Source organism: Primulina tabacum, chromosome 17 (genome assembly GCF_025594145.1).
Source record: "Primulina tabacum isolate GXHZ01 chromosome 17, ASM2559414v2, whole genome shotgun sequence".
NCBI lineage: Eukaryota > Viridiplantae > Streptophyta > Magnoliopsida > Lamiales > Gesneriaceae > Primulina > Primulina tabacum.
In genome coordinates, this window is record NC_134566.1 from 34345863 (window position 1) to 34362769 (window position 16907).

The window sequence follows — 16907 nt, forward strand, 5'->3', positions numbered from 1 at the left end:
AATATTAAAAATATACTATTTAACTAAATTATAGTTAATCATATAATGTTAGTGAACAAATTATAATTACATTAATAATATAAATAATACAAACAAAATATTAAAAAAATTAATTAAATTATCTTCTCAGACGTAATTATACGGAACTTGTAATAATATCAACGGACGATGCTAATATCTGAAATAAATGACAAGTATTATAAACAAAAAACTTCTTAATATATAATTATAATATTATCAACGAAATTAACCATTACATTTTCGTATCTCTTCAAATGAAATGGACGATAAAATCAACAAATAATATTAATATATGATCGAAGTAGAAAAGATGGATTTTGCACATATAAATCGAATGAAAGAAATAAATTGCGAGAATGAATATGAGGAACAATTTTCGAATACCCGCATTAGAATCCGTGACAGTTTTTCACGGATTTACCTTAGCGACGGTTTTTGCTTAAACCGTCGCCACTAGCGACGGTTTTTGGTTAACCGTCGCCGATCTCCCTTTTATTTTTTTTTTAAATCCGTGCCCCCACTTTCTTTTTTTTAAAATAAAAATAAAAATATGAATCCGGGACAGTAAGTCCCGGATTGTTATAGTTTTATCAATCCCCACAATTTGCCACATTTTTACAATTATTTTATTAATTTATAATATTTTTTAAAAACCCTTAATCTATCTGTCTTTGACTACAAGCAAAAACTTGTATGAGACGGTCTCACGGGTCGTATTTTATGAGACATATATCTTATTTGGGTTATCCATGAAAAAATATTACTTTTTATGCTAAGAGTATTATTTTTTATTGTGAATATCGGTAGGATTGAACAGATAAAGATTCGTGAGACCGTCTTACAAGATATCTACTCTGAATACAATCTTTCGAAATTTAAAAATAAGAGAAGATTTTTTGTGAGACGTTTTTTACATAATATTTTCTCGAGATGAGTCAATCTGATCTATATTAAAAATAAAAACAATATTTTTAGCATAAAAAACAATACTTTTCATTAATTGAGTTGTATATGAATACGACAGAATACGTGTTCTTGTGATTTAGTGCGCTTTGACTTTTCATAGTAATCGTTAAGCGATATTTTAGAGCAAAAGAGGGTAAATTAAGATATTATTTGTACTTATACATATTCATCGTTTTCAAAAGAATATGATATATTCGATTAACATGTATAAATCTTATATTAATTAAAGGAAACTTCGAAAGTGTACCAATTATTGTATGCTTAAGTTAATGGAACCTAATATTTTCTAAAATTAGGTAGTGATAACTGGTCATTGTTAATGGATCGGGTTGATCCGGAACAGCATAATCTAATTCGATCCGAAACGGATTAAGGTGATATAAGGTCGATTCAAATCCGATATTATAATGGAATCGTCTTAGTTTCTAAAAACTATTATCCGGAACCAAAACTAATCGGGTTCGGGTCCCTTCCTCTCTTTGTATTTATTATATTACATCAATAATTAAGCAATAAGTGCAGACAATTAATTGGCGGACCAATTCAGACACAATTATTACACAGTGTTTATTAATAATATTCCGTCTTAGCACGCGATATTAATAAGTGGATTTGGTCCTCAGTAGTTATTATTATTATTATTATTATTATTATTATTATTTATAGATAAATAAAACATTCACTTGTCCAAATCTATTAGATAATATACTCCTCGTTTAGTAAATATTATTGAACATTTTAAAATTATACATACTCATATATAACTTACAAATTAATTACTAATATATCAACAATTTCTTGCGTCATATCAGTATTTCGAAAAATTTGAATTAAATATGTTGAGGTGTAATAATTATCAATACTTTGTAGACCAATCGAAACGTGAAATTTGAGTTGTTGTACGATTTAAAATATTAGAATTACTGCGCTACCACCAACTATATCTTTTGGTAAAACGCTTATTCAATAATAAAATTGCTATCATGGAGATTTCATGTGTTCAAATTTTCCCAAATATAAGCATATTTATATACTTCTTTGGAGGATTGTTGGGTTAAGTGTGAAAATATGAGAAATACTAGGTTGAGTGACCTTCTGAGAAATGCTCTCGTGCGTCATGCTGCGACGATGCATCGTTTGATTTGGTTGACTAAGTGAGTCGTAAAATATGGATTTCATATATATCTTAATGGGTAAAATTGTTTCGATTGGAGACATCACTAGCGGCAGTGTAAGGGTAAGACTGATCTTGAGAGACTGAGACACCAAACAACGAGGCACGACCCCAAAACCTTAATCGGTTTCACGAGCCTAACAACTCATCTCATTGGCACTCATATCGGTGCAACCCATCCTGTCCACCTATAGTTTAATATAGAACTCTACGCTGTCACAATAGAAAATAAAATTGCGTCTTGTCCAACAACTATAGTTTTTGCCCTAGTGTTAAGCGATGATACTAACAATTGATATATATTTTGGTAAAGTGACAAATTATCGGTCTTACAATTTGTATAAGAGTGTCATTGATTTGCTTATTATTGATTGCAAAAATGCAATTATTGAAAAATAAATTGTTTAGTAATAATAATCGTTTTCTGTTTTGTAGAACAATTAAAGCATGGTGTTTGAACTGTTATACGGTTTAAACTATTAGAATTATACTGTTAACATCATATGTATTTTGGTAAATCGAAAAACACTTTCTCCTACAAAATATGTACAAAAACATTTCACGTTAAAACCATATTCTGATTAATCAAATCATCAAAAACCTGTCATGATTTTTGGAATTTTTCATACAATTAACCGTATAATTGGATTTTCATAAAAGAAGCAAAAATGGTCTCGTAATTTGGTTTTCATAGGCGTTTGGTCATTTGATTGGTCAATATTTGGTATATGCAATAAATTTGGTTTTTATGACACATTTAATCAGTCGCAGTTTTCGGTTTTACCCAACATACAAGCAAAATATCGAACGTCAAATGCAGTCACCACTCCGATGAAAAATAAAACTAAATATTTTCAAAGAAATCGACAAAATCTCAGCTAAATAAAAGACCAAACCTTACAATAATCAAATATTTTGTATAATCAAACACAAAAAATTAGAGTAGAAGATAATCAAATTTTACTAGTCAACCTAATATTTAAGATGATGCACAATTCACAATGTACATGGGGAAGGAGAAAATAAAATTATATTATTGAAAACTACTTCCTATTTAAAATAGAATGGGATACTGATATTGCAGTAAGCATGCAAAACTTGAATGCTAAACGTAGATAATAATTCAATGGTCGAACAAGGGAGGCAAAATTAGGGCAAATAATTAAAGAAAAGGTACAAAAAGGGTTTATGATTTTGGCAGCGGGGTAAACTCACATTGAATGCCACACGTTTTTGGGTATTGAGGCTTCTGCAGAAGCAGCAAAAGATAGTGGACAAAGCTGACTTTACATACTCCATGTTAGAGTAAATGCATTTCCTGTCAAATTTTTATTTAGATATTTCATGTCAATTTATATAAAAAAATATAATAAATAAACCAAATAATTGAAAATGTTTATTTTTAGTTGAAAAATTAAAGTATATTATAAAGCAGCAACACGTATTATAGACATATATGTATGTACAAACGTTTTAGATTGTCTTATTTTCGTGTGTCGCCTCTCTAATCGAATGCAGAAATGTGATGAAAATGAAATGTGTCTTCCGGTCCTTATTCTTCAATCCTTGATTGATATATACAGCAAAAACTTATGTGAGCCAGTCTCACAAGTCATATTTTGTGAGACAGTATCTTATTTGGGTTATCCATGAAAAATATTAATTTTTATGCTAAAAATATTACTTTTTATTGTGAATATCGGTAGGGTTGACTCGTCTCACAGATAAAGATTTGTGAGACTGTCTCACAAAAGACCTACTCTAGATATACATCATACATGAGAGAATCCCCATTCCCATTGTGATACGTATTCCCTCCTTCCTTTATTTGATCTATTTGGACAAAATTAACCTTAAAGTCTTTATCTTACAAAATAATTATCAACCCAAACATTTGCCCTACCTCTTTTTTTTTCTCCAAAATAATGACAGACACGACGACGATGATAATAATAATATTCTGTAAGTACTTGGATCCAGGAATGGTGATCGAGATTGCATAAGATCTTTAAATGAGGAAATTCTACGATAGAACAAGAGCGAGACAAAGATATCTCAATAAAAATGTGACACAAGGAAGATGATAATAATCTGTATTTATTTAGTGTAGTCGAATATCAAAATTTTATTGAAATATAGTCTCGTTTTTTATTCATTGTGTACATAAACATCGATATATATTTTTTCTTTCTCGTGACAAAAAGTTTAAAAAAGAAGAAGGAAGATGAATCCTACTTTGACCCTCTCGAGGACTCCTTTTACATTTTACGGTCATGTCATGATATAGAAAACACATCAATGTGGCCTACTTTCTATATATGTGGATGAAAACAAACACAGCCAAAACACAAATGTCTCAGCTGTCTCAAATAAGTAAGTAAAATTTTAAAGATTGGGAAAAAAAAATTAAAGTGCTAACATTTTCTGTTCTTAAAGCTCGCGAAGTTGGCAAAAAAAATAAAAGAGGAAGAAGATTCAGAAAGCAGACAAAACTAGCTAGTAGCGGCGGGGGGGAAATGGGGAGACCGCCTTGCTGTGATGAAACGGGAGTGAAGAGAGGGCCGTGGACTCCTGAAGAAGACATCATGTTGGTATCTTTTGTTCAAGAAAATGGCCCCGGAAATTGGAGGGCTGTTCCCAGTAAAACAGGTTATATTTTCAGTTTCTGTTAATTTTCTTGCAGCGAGAATAGAAATGCTTTACCATTTCTGGGAGAAGATTAATCTGCTCGTAATATTAGTGGTTAATTAGAGGATCGATTCACTGAAAAGATTTGTCTTTGCAGGGTTGAAGAGATGTAGCAAGAGTTGCAGGCTAAGGTGGACCAACTATCTCCGGCCAGGGATCAAGAGAGGCAGCTTCACTGATGATGAAGAAAAGATGATTATTCGGCTTCAAGCCCTTTTGGGCAACAAGTATGCTACATTCATTATATCGACTCTAAGAATTAATTAAAACTTTATGTTATAATATATTGAAATAGCAACCATGTTCTGTGTGTGCAGATGGGCTGCCATAGCTTCTTATCTCCCGGAAAGAACAGACAATGACATCAAAAACTACTGGAACACATTTAAAGAAGAAACTCAAGAAGCTCGGAATCGGATCGGTAGATCAGTCTACCCTCGTCGAATTTTCGCCGAAAAATCCGCATTCCATCTCGAGAGGGCAGTGGGAAAGGAGGCTACAAGCTGATATAAACACAGCTAAGAAGGCCCTTCAGGATGCATTGTCATTTGAGAATAATGCTAACCATTCTTCTCCAGGCCAGGCATTTTCTTATGCATCAAGCACTGAAAACATCGCCAGATTGCTCAAAGATTGGGTCAAAAAGACACCGAAATTCGAGGAGATTCAATCCAAGTACTCTTCTAGTACTCCGAATTCGTCGAAATGCGATGTGGCATCGAGTGATGATCAGATCCTCACTCCTGGAATTGAAAGCAAAAGTGGGATTGATTTGTCTGAAGCATTTGAATCCTTGTTTGGATTCGGTCAGGCTTATGATCAATCTTCAAGCTCTGGACTTTCGAGATCCGTTTCCGATAGTAAACCCGACCCGGATGGCTTCGCAGTGCTGGAGGATTGGCTGTTAGATGATCAAGCTAAGGAATATTTGAGTAACTTCGATTTCGATGCACATGAAGGTATAATTTAATCAGCATTCGATTAATTTCTACTGAATTTTTTTTTTAAAAATTTGCCCGTGAAATTAACCTTTTTTGTTCATTTTTTGTGGTTAGAAGTGATGAGAAATTACGATTCATGTCACGACTTGTTAATCACTTTCTAGTTTTATTCTTGATCTCACATGTTGTACATTAAATTTACAATATCTTTTGTGAGAAAGTCTCGTACATCAATGTTGTGAGACGAATTTCTATTTGAGTTACGAAAGAATATTACTTTTTATTATAAATACGAAGATAATCAACCCATATCACAATTAAAGATCCGTGAAATCATCTTCCAAATGAGATAGACTAAATTATTTATCCGTGTTTCATTCTTTAACGTTCCAAATGAAGTACTTGAAGTTAAACAGTACTCTTTACTGGCTTGGTATTTTGTGCATCTTTGGATGATCGTATAAGCAGAAATGATAATAAATAAAAATAAAATAAAATAAGGTCATGTGGTTCTATTTCTTTACATGTTTATATGCGAAAATTATTTTCTTATTATAATGTTTTTAAATTATAGTTTTACTATTTACACATACTTTACCCGATGTTATTTGCACATTAATTTATGTTGCATGTACTCGATTTTATGTATATATTTTGTATTAACATAAATTCGAGGGCAAATAACTTCCGCCACACTTTATTTAATATAGACCAATCTATCTATTATTAGAAAGATATATATATTTTAATCTAGTGATCTATATTTATCAAAACATTAGAAAAAATTTAATTATTTTCTTTTATATATTTGGGGAGGGAAGGCCTCATGTCACGCCCCGGGACGGGAGTTGGTTGACACCGGCGTTGCTCTCAAATTTACATTCGAAAATAACAAGCCTCAAAGTACAAAATTCAGAAACCAGTCTTTTATTCATAATAATCGTTGTCTGATACAAATGTTTTACATCGAAAATGTAAAACCAGAAAATAAGATGTCTGAACAGATACAGCGGAATATAAAATATAAATCAGAACTACGAACAACGATCTTCATCACCAGCCCCAAAACTGAAGTTGCTCCTCTTATTCTAACAACTCTTCCTCGTTCTTATCTGAGATGAATTTGGTGGGTGAGTGATATGATTGTCACTCAGTAAGCGGGGCGGGAATAACTCCCAGTTTTCAAAACCATTTTTAACAAAAAGTAATACGAATAATATACAGAAACTCTTTATTTCAGAACAGAAATCAGTATTCAGAAATCAGTAATCAAATCAGTATTCGATATTCAGTAATCAGAATTTAACAAGTAAGCACTGAGCATGTTCGTGAATTTCATGGCTAAACTGATATCAGTCTCCTATATGTTCTCTCCTCTAAAAGGTGAGGCCAGTAATCAGTAATGTTCAGATATATATTTCTACCATTAGTTCACTAGGTTTCAGTGCTTCAAAATCAGATATCAGAAATCAAGAATATACTTTGCTTTAAAACAGAAATCATCAAACGGGTTTCAAGATATTTATACATAAGCCCGCTTACAGTATTTTTCTTGAAGGATTTCGGTTGCAGTCTTCTGGAATCAAGTTGCCTCGTACTGGATTTTACAGCTTCGAAATATGCACTCTCTTAGCTCTAATTTCAAGTGATAACTCAAGGTTTTGGTAACATCAATTTCAGGGATTGATGGTGCTATTTATAGGCCAAAATCTGACTGTTAGCCTTTCAATTAATGACCATAATCTGCCATTAATAGCCTTTATTCCATGTTAAATGCTTCAGTTACCAGTCCTGAGCAGAACCAGTAGCTATCTGCTGGAATCTCGCTACTGAACTCTTCTGCTGCTGGATTTTGTCTGCTGAAAAATACCATCTTCTGAAATATGAGTTGCTGCTATAATTGATAGCTTCTACTGAAATCTTCTAGTTGCTGCTGCTGCTGCTGGAATTTCAGGGTCTCAAACCTCACCTATACTCGAGACATGTTCCAAGTTGGGACAACATGTGACATTAGGTCAAGAAGCTTGCGAGTTGCGACATAAAAATTATAATTTTGAAATTAATTGGTTCCATATAATTGTTTGCATGTGCGCCATTAACTAAATATAGATAGTAATTTACTTTCCAATCAATTCACTCGACAATATAATTTGTATTTAAGTATTTCAAATAATACCTACTTCTATTTTTAATTTTTTTAAAAAAAACATTTAAACTCTTGTACATATATACATTTGTTTATTAGTTCTTCACAAACTAAAAAACTTATTTTTTTATATAAAAAATAACCATAACTAGTAGACGAAATAATGAAATAAAAATTCCATCATCCCACGTAGGACCTTTTATAACGTGATTAATCGTGGAACGTTAAAAAAAAACTATGATTAGTTATTAAGATTGAGATTTGTACCAACTCAAGCTTAAATGTTAGTTCAAAGAGATATGATTGTCCAAATTCGTAGATATAATTCTCAAAGATTTAATCTAACCGATGTGAGATATCTAAAACACTCCATCACGGTCAGAAATAAACATTTGGAGCGTGAAGTAACAAGACATTGTCGGACGGTCTATAGGACAATCTAACACATAATGATGAACCTGAGCCATAATCAAAACATGGGTCTGATAACATATTGAGATTGAGACTTGAACATAACTCAACTCAAAAAACTAGTTCAGTGAGGGATTTTCAAATCCATATATTCAATTTTCATAGAGTTAATCCAACTGATGTGAGACTTTTAATATCTCACAAAAGCGAGAAAAATGATCTAACAGATTTTTGACTGCATTAAGTTCGCGTAAAAGTAGAAAAGCTATAATTTTTAGTTTTAACATTTAAATTATTTCAACTATTAATAAAAATATTTTCTTTTTATCATTTTTACTCTCACAAATAACTATAAAGAGGTAAATGTAAAAATTTCATAATTTAACCTATTCTGTGGTAAAAATTAGAAATGTTTTTTCGCGCTCATGCTATAAACTTAAATTTTTTAAAGAACAAAAAAAAAAGGTTTCTGGAAATGCCAGCTCATAAATCTCTTCCATACATAACATGGATGATCATACGTACATACATGAATGCAGGATTAGACATAAATGCAAACATGTGCAGTGTTTGAATCTTTTCGCCTGTAAACCCACGCAAACTCAGCCATCAACTTCACGTCGCACATTTATTGAAAACATTATACAAATCCCTCCTCTAAATTATTGTAGTTTTTGGTCTTTTTCTCTAAAATTCGACATTATAACTGTATTTTATACGTCGGAATGGCCATGTCGGACATCGATTTACTCACGTCAGTATTCCGTCGAAAAAGAACAAAAAAAGAATAAAAACAATTAATTTAATTAATTAACCATAAATTCTGACCATTTACAGAAACAAAAAAAAAAAGAATACCAAAAAACCAAAGAAGATCACGTGATCGACTTGATAGACTTAATTTTTCCTCGCGTGCTTAACAAAGCCCAACCCAGCCCAACATTTCTCCAAACAAATCCAGCCCACCAATGACACCACTCCGCTAGTATATAGATAGAAATATGCAAGGCTACATTTCTCATCGACATGGGTTTTATGGTTAGCTAGGGTTTTCTCATTTGGGGTTTGAGCTGTGTTCTCAAATGAAAATTACTCTGTCTATTTTGAGTTTTGAGTCTAAATTAGTTCTTGATATAACATGAGATAATATCAACGTGATGTCAAAAATATTGATGTTGTTAAAAAAATGAGTTTTGTATTCGTTTAGAATCGATAAAATAATTCGAACGAGCTACATGTCGAAATATTTTTTCGATTACCAATTAAGGTGAATGAAAAATTAATTGAATTCGAATTTTATCGAGTGAAAAGATTGAATCAATTGATTGGCCAAAACATTGAAGAGGTGCCATGATTTGGCCGAAACAATGTGTCATTTTTAGTGAAATGGTGCATCATTTTATGAAGATGCATTGTTGTGACCTGAAAATAACCACACAAGCCAAGCCTTTAAACCACATTCAAGTCATGAATTCAAGGAGGAATTTGAAGAGCCATAACAACATGTTAATGGTGTTTAAAGCCATCAAGAAGGCCATAAACATGGATGTAATGGCCTTGAATGAGAGCTTTTTCATCTCCCCTCCATGAGCCTATAAATACCATGCATGATGACCAAAAAGAAGGCACAAAACATTCACAAACATTCTGAAAATTTCAGCAGAAAAATAGCCATACTTTCGAGCTCCCTAGCAGCTATTTTCGAAGCACCGCATCAGCCGAATTCTTGTCCGGTTCGACGCAGTCCAGCAGCTTTCGTGTCCGAATTTTAGTTGTCTTTCCCTCAAATCTTTGAAGATTATCATCAGGTAAGTGGGTTTTTGCTATACTTTTATGTACACTTGCATTTCATAAGTGTACTACTTGATATATATATCGACATGCTTGTTCTTTGTAAGTATGTCCACATTTGCTTAAAAACGTTATGTATGTTTCTTGAAATTCGATCGGCATGATATATTCGTTCATATTTGTTATGAACATTCTTGAACAATTTGTGTTGGATATTAGTTATAATATTTGAAAGTATGTTTGAAATATTTGAAATGCACTGTAATGATTCGAATTAGAAATTACAAGGAAATTTTGATGTTTGATATGTTTTGTTTAAGGCCCTGATGCGGTGGGATATAATAACCGTTCTTTTGGCCTCGCCCCTTAGAGGAGTAACATATAGGGGACTGATCAGTAAACCATGAAAAATGAGATGATTTTCAGTGCTATGTTTGTACTTTGTTTATATTCGATTCAACATGGTTACTATTGAAATTATGATAATGTATTCCATCGAAATTATGATAATATATTCGTATAATTATCACCTTGATATTTGTTACGCCCGATCGGCCCCATTTACTGAGTATTTCCCAAGTACTCACCCCTTACATTCACACCCCAGAAAAGAACGAAGAACAAATCGAAGATAAAGAACAAGAATACTTTTGGGGATGGTGATCTGATTCAAGACCGGTCTCGTTATTCTGTCTTTTAGTTATATTATGTGTTTTACGCTTCCGCATTTCGTTTCAACCGCATTGTAAAGACGATTATTGATTTATGTAATAGACTGGCTTTTGGTTATTTGATGTACTACGTGGCTTGTTGTTATACGATTTTAAATTGTTAAACAACGCTGATGACACGTCTCGGTTTCGGGGCGTGACATGCATGTCTTTTGATTCAAGACTTTTCATCTTCTATAAATAAGATTCCATTCATTTGCATTCAACGCATAATTTTCTCTTCTTTTCATTTCTCTCTAAGTTTAATTCTGTATTCGAATTTTTAAGCATTAGCGCTTAAAATTCAAATTTTCAAAATATAAAATCTTAAATTTGGATTTTCTAAGTTTATATACGCTTAAATTCGAACTTTGAAATTAAATTCGAGAGTTGTCTTCAAGTTTTGAGTTTTTTAAGTATTTGCATTTAAATCCAAGTTTTGCAAGATTTAATCTCTTAGAATTGTATTTTTTTAAGTTTAACGCTTAGAATTTTAAATTAAAAAGTTTGTATATTATCTTGATAGCATTCCAAATATTTTTAAAGTTCATGTGACTTTAAAATTTGTATTGCTACTATTTTGAAGCCGTAGTCGTTGTATCTTAGAAAACGAATTGCCAACAACAGTGAGCACCGGGGCGGAACAATATCGTTTTAAAGAAAAAAGAGTCAAATTTTTCCTTGATCATTTTCTTGTAGCCATTTGGGTTAGCAATTCTATCCGGTGATTTCCCAAGATAAATAAAAGAATACCAACCCACATATGTGACATAAAAAATATTTGTGTGACGGGCGCCACAAGTGTTACAGTGAAATAGGATTAAAAGTTAAAAAAAAAAAACATTTTTATATGATCAATACTCAATTTTAACTGCTTAAATGAACAATATCCAAAATAAGTTGGACTGTTTTTTAGTAATGTAACTTGTCTAGTATTGTAACTTATCAAAGTTGATTTTTTTAGTTTTGGTCCATTTTTGCCCGAAACCATTAAATTCATCGAATATGATTTATTTGATACTGATATATCCCACATGACATATGTGACAAAAATAAAGCTTATATTATACACATTAAAATATAATAAACAAAAATAAAGGACAACGACAAATTTTCCCATATTTTGAAGTGTGAGAATCCGAATTTCCAGCATTTCAGCAGCAATGCAAAATTTACAGCTGAAGCTAATATTTCAAAAGCTGGTATTTTTCCAGCAGATTAGAATCCAGCAGCAGACAACAAGTAAAATCCAGCAGCAGAAGCAGACAGTTACTGATTCAACTTATGACTTGTAACTGAAGCATTTAACATGGAATAAAGGCTGTTAATGTCAGATTATGGCCATTATTTGGGAGGCTAACAGTCAGAATTTTGCCTATAAATAACACCCTCAAGTTTCTGAAATTGTTGTTACACAAGTCTTGTGTTATCACTTGAAATTTGAGCTAAAAGAGTGTATTTTCGAGTTGAAAAATCCAGTAGCAAGAACAAGCAGATTCCAGACTTCAACAACCGAAACTCTAGCAAATTACAGTAAGTGGAATATGTATAAATATCTTGAAACCAGTTTGATAATTCATGTTTTAAGTATTTCTGATCTCTGATTTTTGAAGCACTGAAACTTAGTGAACTAATGGTAGGAATATATATATTCTGAAGATTACTGATTACTGATTACTGGTCTCACCCCGTAGAGGGGAGAACATATAGGGGATTGATATCAGTTTAGCCATGAAATTCACGAACGTGCTCAGTGCTTACTTGATAACTTTCTGATTACTGATTACTGAATACTGATTTCTGATAACTGATTTCTGAATACTGATTTCTGTTCTGAAAATGAAAATTTCTGTATATCATTCGTATTACTGTTTCTGTTTAAAAATGGTTTTGAAAACTGGGAGTTATTCCCGCCCCCGCTTACTGAGTGACGACCATATCACTCACCCACCAAACCCATCTCAGATAAGAACGAGGAAGAATTGTTAGAAGAGGAAGAGCAGACTCAATTATGGGGCTGGTGAAGAAGACTGTTCTAAATTATGTTTTCACTGTATCTGTTAAAATGATGTTATGTTTGGTTTTACATTTCCGCTGTAAAACATTTGTTCTTTGAGTTGTATCAGACAATTAATATTATGAATAAAAGACTGGTCTGAATTTTGTATTTCTGAGTCTTGTTGTTTTCGAATGTAAATTTGAGAGCAACGCCAGTGTCAACCAACCCCGTCCCGGGGCGTGACATGAAGTATTGAGGTCATATCACTTTAATTATTTTTCATATATTTTTTATCAATTTAATTTTAATTCGAGTAATATGAGCTTTATTATGTACATATGTCACTATGATATAATCGATCTCAAACAATCATTATCTATAAATTTAGTGGCTTCGGGAAAAAAAAGATCAAAACAAAATAAATTCAAGTTGCTAAATTAAAAAAAAACTTTAAAAAGTTAAAAATCTAAAAAAAAAAATTATTTTAGCTTACGAGACTAAAATTATAATTTTTCGATTTTTGAAAGCAATGTCGATCAATGGCACCCTTAGGATTGGGGACATGACACAAGCATAAACTACTTTTTGTCAGATCTGGTTAAGCACACAAACATATGGGGATAATATTGATTCATTTCAATCAATTTCTGTTTTCTTGTTTCTTTGTGTTTCTAAAAAAAATTTATAATTTTAATTTTCTGTAGAAATGACGATTATGTATATAAATATAATCAACGTCACCTATAAATTTGATTAGAATAAGTTTAATCACACAGAAACGTTAGGATTTTATTCATTCATTTCAATCAATTCTTGTTTTTTTTTTTTTTGGTCTTTCTTTCTAAATAAGAAGATAGCTATTTTCTAAAATTTGATTTTTCCCTGCCTGTGACGATAATATATGGCTACGTACAGATATCCTAGACCTTAGATTTTACTTTTTAGTCTTCTAAATATCCTTCATCTTAAGTAATTAGTGTACTATAACCTTGGGATATTAATTTATAATTAAATAAGCGAAAATAAAAATTAAAAGTATTCCTATAAGTTTTGGTCAAATTTTGGTTTTTGCAATAAATTAGTTTTTTCCAGTGTTAAGTTTGTTTTTGTAGGATTCAATTTCAGATGGATATATTTCTACAAAGAGTCTCACAAATCTTTATATGTGATACGGGTTAACCCTACCGTTATTCACAATAAAAAGTAATACTCTTAGCATAAAAAGTTATACTTTTCATGGATAACTCAAATAAGAGATATGTCTCACAAAATACGACCCGTGAGACAGTCACACAAGTTTTTATTTCTACAAAATACAATTTCATGTCAGTATTACGGAGAAAATGAGACTAATTCAATGCGCAAAAGAAAAAATTATTATAAACTGAATGTTGACTGGTTAGATTATCAAAACGTATCAGAACAATTTGCAATTTTAATATTGCGAGTGTTTCACTCTTAATTAATTTTATTTTAAACATTAACAAGTTATTATCATACCAACAATGTCATAATCTAATTTAAACTTAAAATTAATGAATTTATCGCACATGACAAATGAGAGTAGACAGATTAATTAAAGGTTTGTCTACGACATTTGGGCAGCTATGCTTACCTTTTTCATCACAAATTGGAATACGATGAAAATTTTTGATGACCATCAACGTCTTAAATTAAGCATGATAAGAAATTTTATAAGGGAAAATTAAATAAAGGGATGACGTTTAAATATTTGAAATGTACATATAAAATATCTGATAATTGTATATAAAAATTTTGAATTTAGATAAAAAAGCTCTTATATTTGGGAAAATAAAAAATTATAAGTTGTCTTAAACAATACGAATTTTGGTTATATAATCAGTCGAAATTTGATCTTTGTAAAATAAATTGATTTCCCCGCACTTTAATTTTTTTATTTGATGCAGTCTGTTGACATGTCGCCGGATATTGCTAAAATTAAACCAGATATTGCTGACATATCTGACGCAACACTGATAATCCCACAAGAAAAGAAGCGAAAGTGCAAAAAAAAAAAAAATCATGCGGTATTCGCACCCAAAACTAGGGTTTCGTCGTAGTTTATTGCCACACAAATACTAAGAAGAGATTGAAAGATAAAGTCAGGGGAGTACAATTATGTTCCTTTAAATTAAGGTAATTAATCATCATCATGTTTCAAATCAAGAAATAAAGCTCCAAATAATGTATAATGATTATTTAAGCGGCAGATCCTTTCAATGTTAATCCATGTTTAATTGGCAGTTAGGCAATCAATTCATGGCGACCATTCCATTAACCTCACATTCACGTTCAAAGAGAAAGAACGAGACAGTTCTCTTTGATTAAAGTTAATCATTTAAGAATTATTACACTATAATTGATACTAGTAGTGGCTGGAAACGAGCGTCGCGCGTGTTAAAAAATAATTAATTAATAATTAAATAATTAGTCAAAATATTTTGTCCACCTATTAAAGATTGGGTAAAGGGTTTTCACAGTTGCAACATAGCAAAGATAGTCATTATAATAGGCACATTCTTAATAAGATAGTAAGATATTGTAGTTAATTAAAAAGAGAGCATTTTACAAAATTATTACATCTATAAGACAACAAAAAAAATATTCAATTACAAAATATATTATTTCCAGACAAAAGCCTTAAAAATGAGAAAATATTATTTGTATAATTAGTGTTACAAATTGGATTATATATTCATTTTGAAATGTCAAAATTATCCATACATTTTATTTAGAAAAACTTTTTCAAAAGAGTATTTAGGATAGTTTTGTAACTTCAAATATAGTTTGTAATCCAATATGTAACTCTCATCTTATTTTAGATGATTATTCTTAGTTTTATTTGAAAGATTTGTGAGATAAATATGAAAAAGATAATATTTTTTGAGTAGATCTCTTATGAGACACTCTCACGAATCTTTATCTGTGAGACAGGTCAACCCTGCCGATATTTACAATAAAAAGTAATACTCTTAACATTAAAAGTAATATTTTTTCATGGATGACCCAAATAAGAGATATGTCTCACAAAACACGACCCGTGAGACCGTCTTACACAAGTTTTTGCCTATTTTAAAAGATTTGTATCATGTTATTTTCCCAATATATAGATAGGATTATTAACTTCGATGAAAATTGAACGACTCTTGTTCATTCTCTATTTTCTTATACGATTTATATCCCCTCGTTGTTAATTGTATTACGGCCTATTTCAACATCAACTTTTCTATTATGATTATTGCACAATAATATACATTCATTAGGTGTATATTAGGCATCCAAGCTAGGTTTAGGGTTTCCACTAAATATTTTCCATCCTCGCTTCTCTCGGCTGCCTTAACCCAAATTCTGAGTACCGTATCCCCTCAAATACACTGATATTAATAAAATATGAATAAAAATGAAATGAAGACGCATCATGCGGGATCGAAAAATGTGGAACACGACCAGTTTTCAGGGAATTCTGCAAATTCAGCCTTCGCAACAAGGACAGTGAGATATGGAGAGTGCCAGAGAAATCATGCATATGATATTGGAGGATACGCCGTGGATGGGTGCAGAGAGTTCCTGCCATTTGCGGAGGAGGAGTTCACCTGCGCTGCCTGCGGCTGCCACAGGAATTTCCACCGGCGCGTGGTGGCAGTGGAGTGGGTCTCAGAATATTCCTCCTCAACTTCAAACACACATCATGAAGTACATATCGACGACAATTATGGTGCATCCATCTGTACGTTTTCAGCGTGTGCTCTGCGTGTATTTACTTTTTCTTTTTAATAAAAACCCATTAAATAAGATCATCGAGTCGTAATGAGCAGAGTAAGGAGTTTTTCAACGATGCTGGTGTTCTGTGTTGTTAGAGATTTTTTTAGAAAAATTGTGATGCGTGTGTGTGTGTAAGCAATTAGTCTGCTGAATTAGTATGTGACATTATGTATATTTGATGAAAAATTCGGGGTTATCGATTATTAGTTTGTTTGTTTCTTAGTCGAAATCAGATATTTTAAGTTGGATGATTCAATGATAAGTAAGGGCGATGTCT

At 31.7% G+C, this 16907-nt stretch overlaps 1 pseudogene; it reads left to right on the plus strand.

Moving 5' to 3' along the window:
* The first annotated feature begins 4617 nt into the window (after positions 1 to 4617).
* On the plus strand, positions 4618 to 5852 carry LOC142531295 (myb-related protein 306-like; annotated as a pseudogene).
* Positions 5853 to 16907: the final 11055 nt, after the last annotated feature.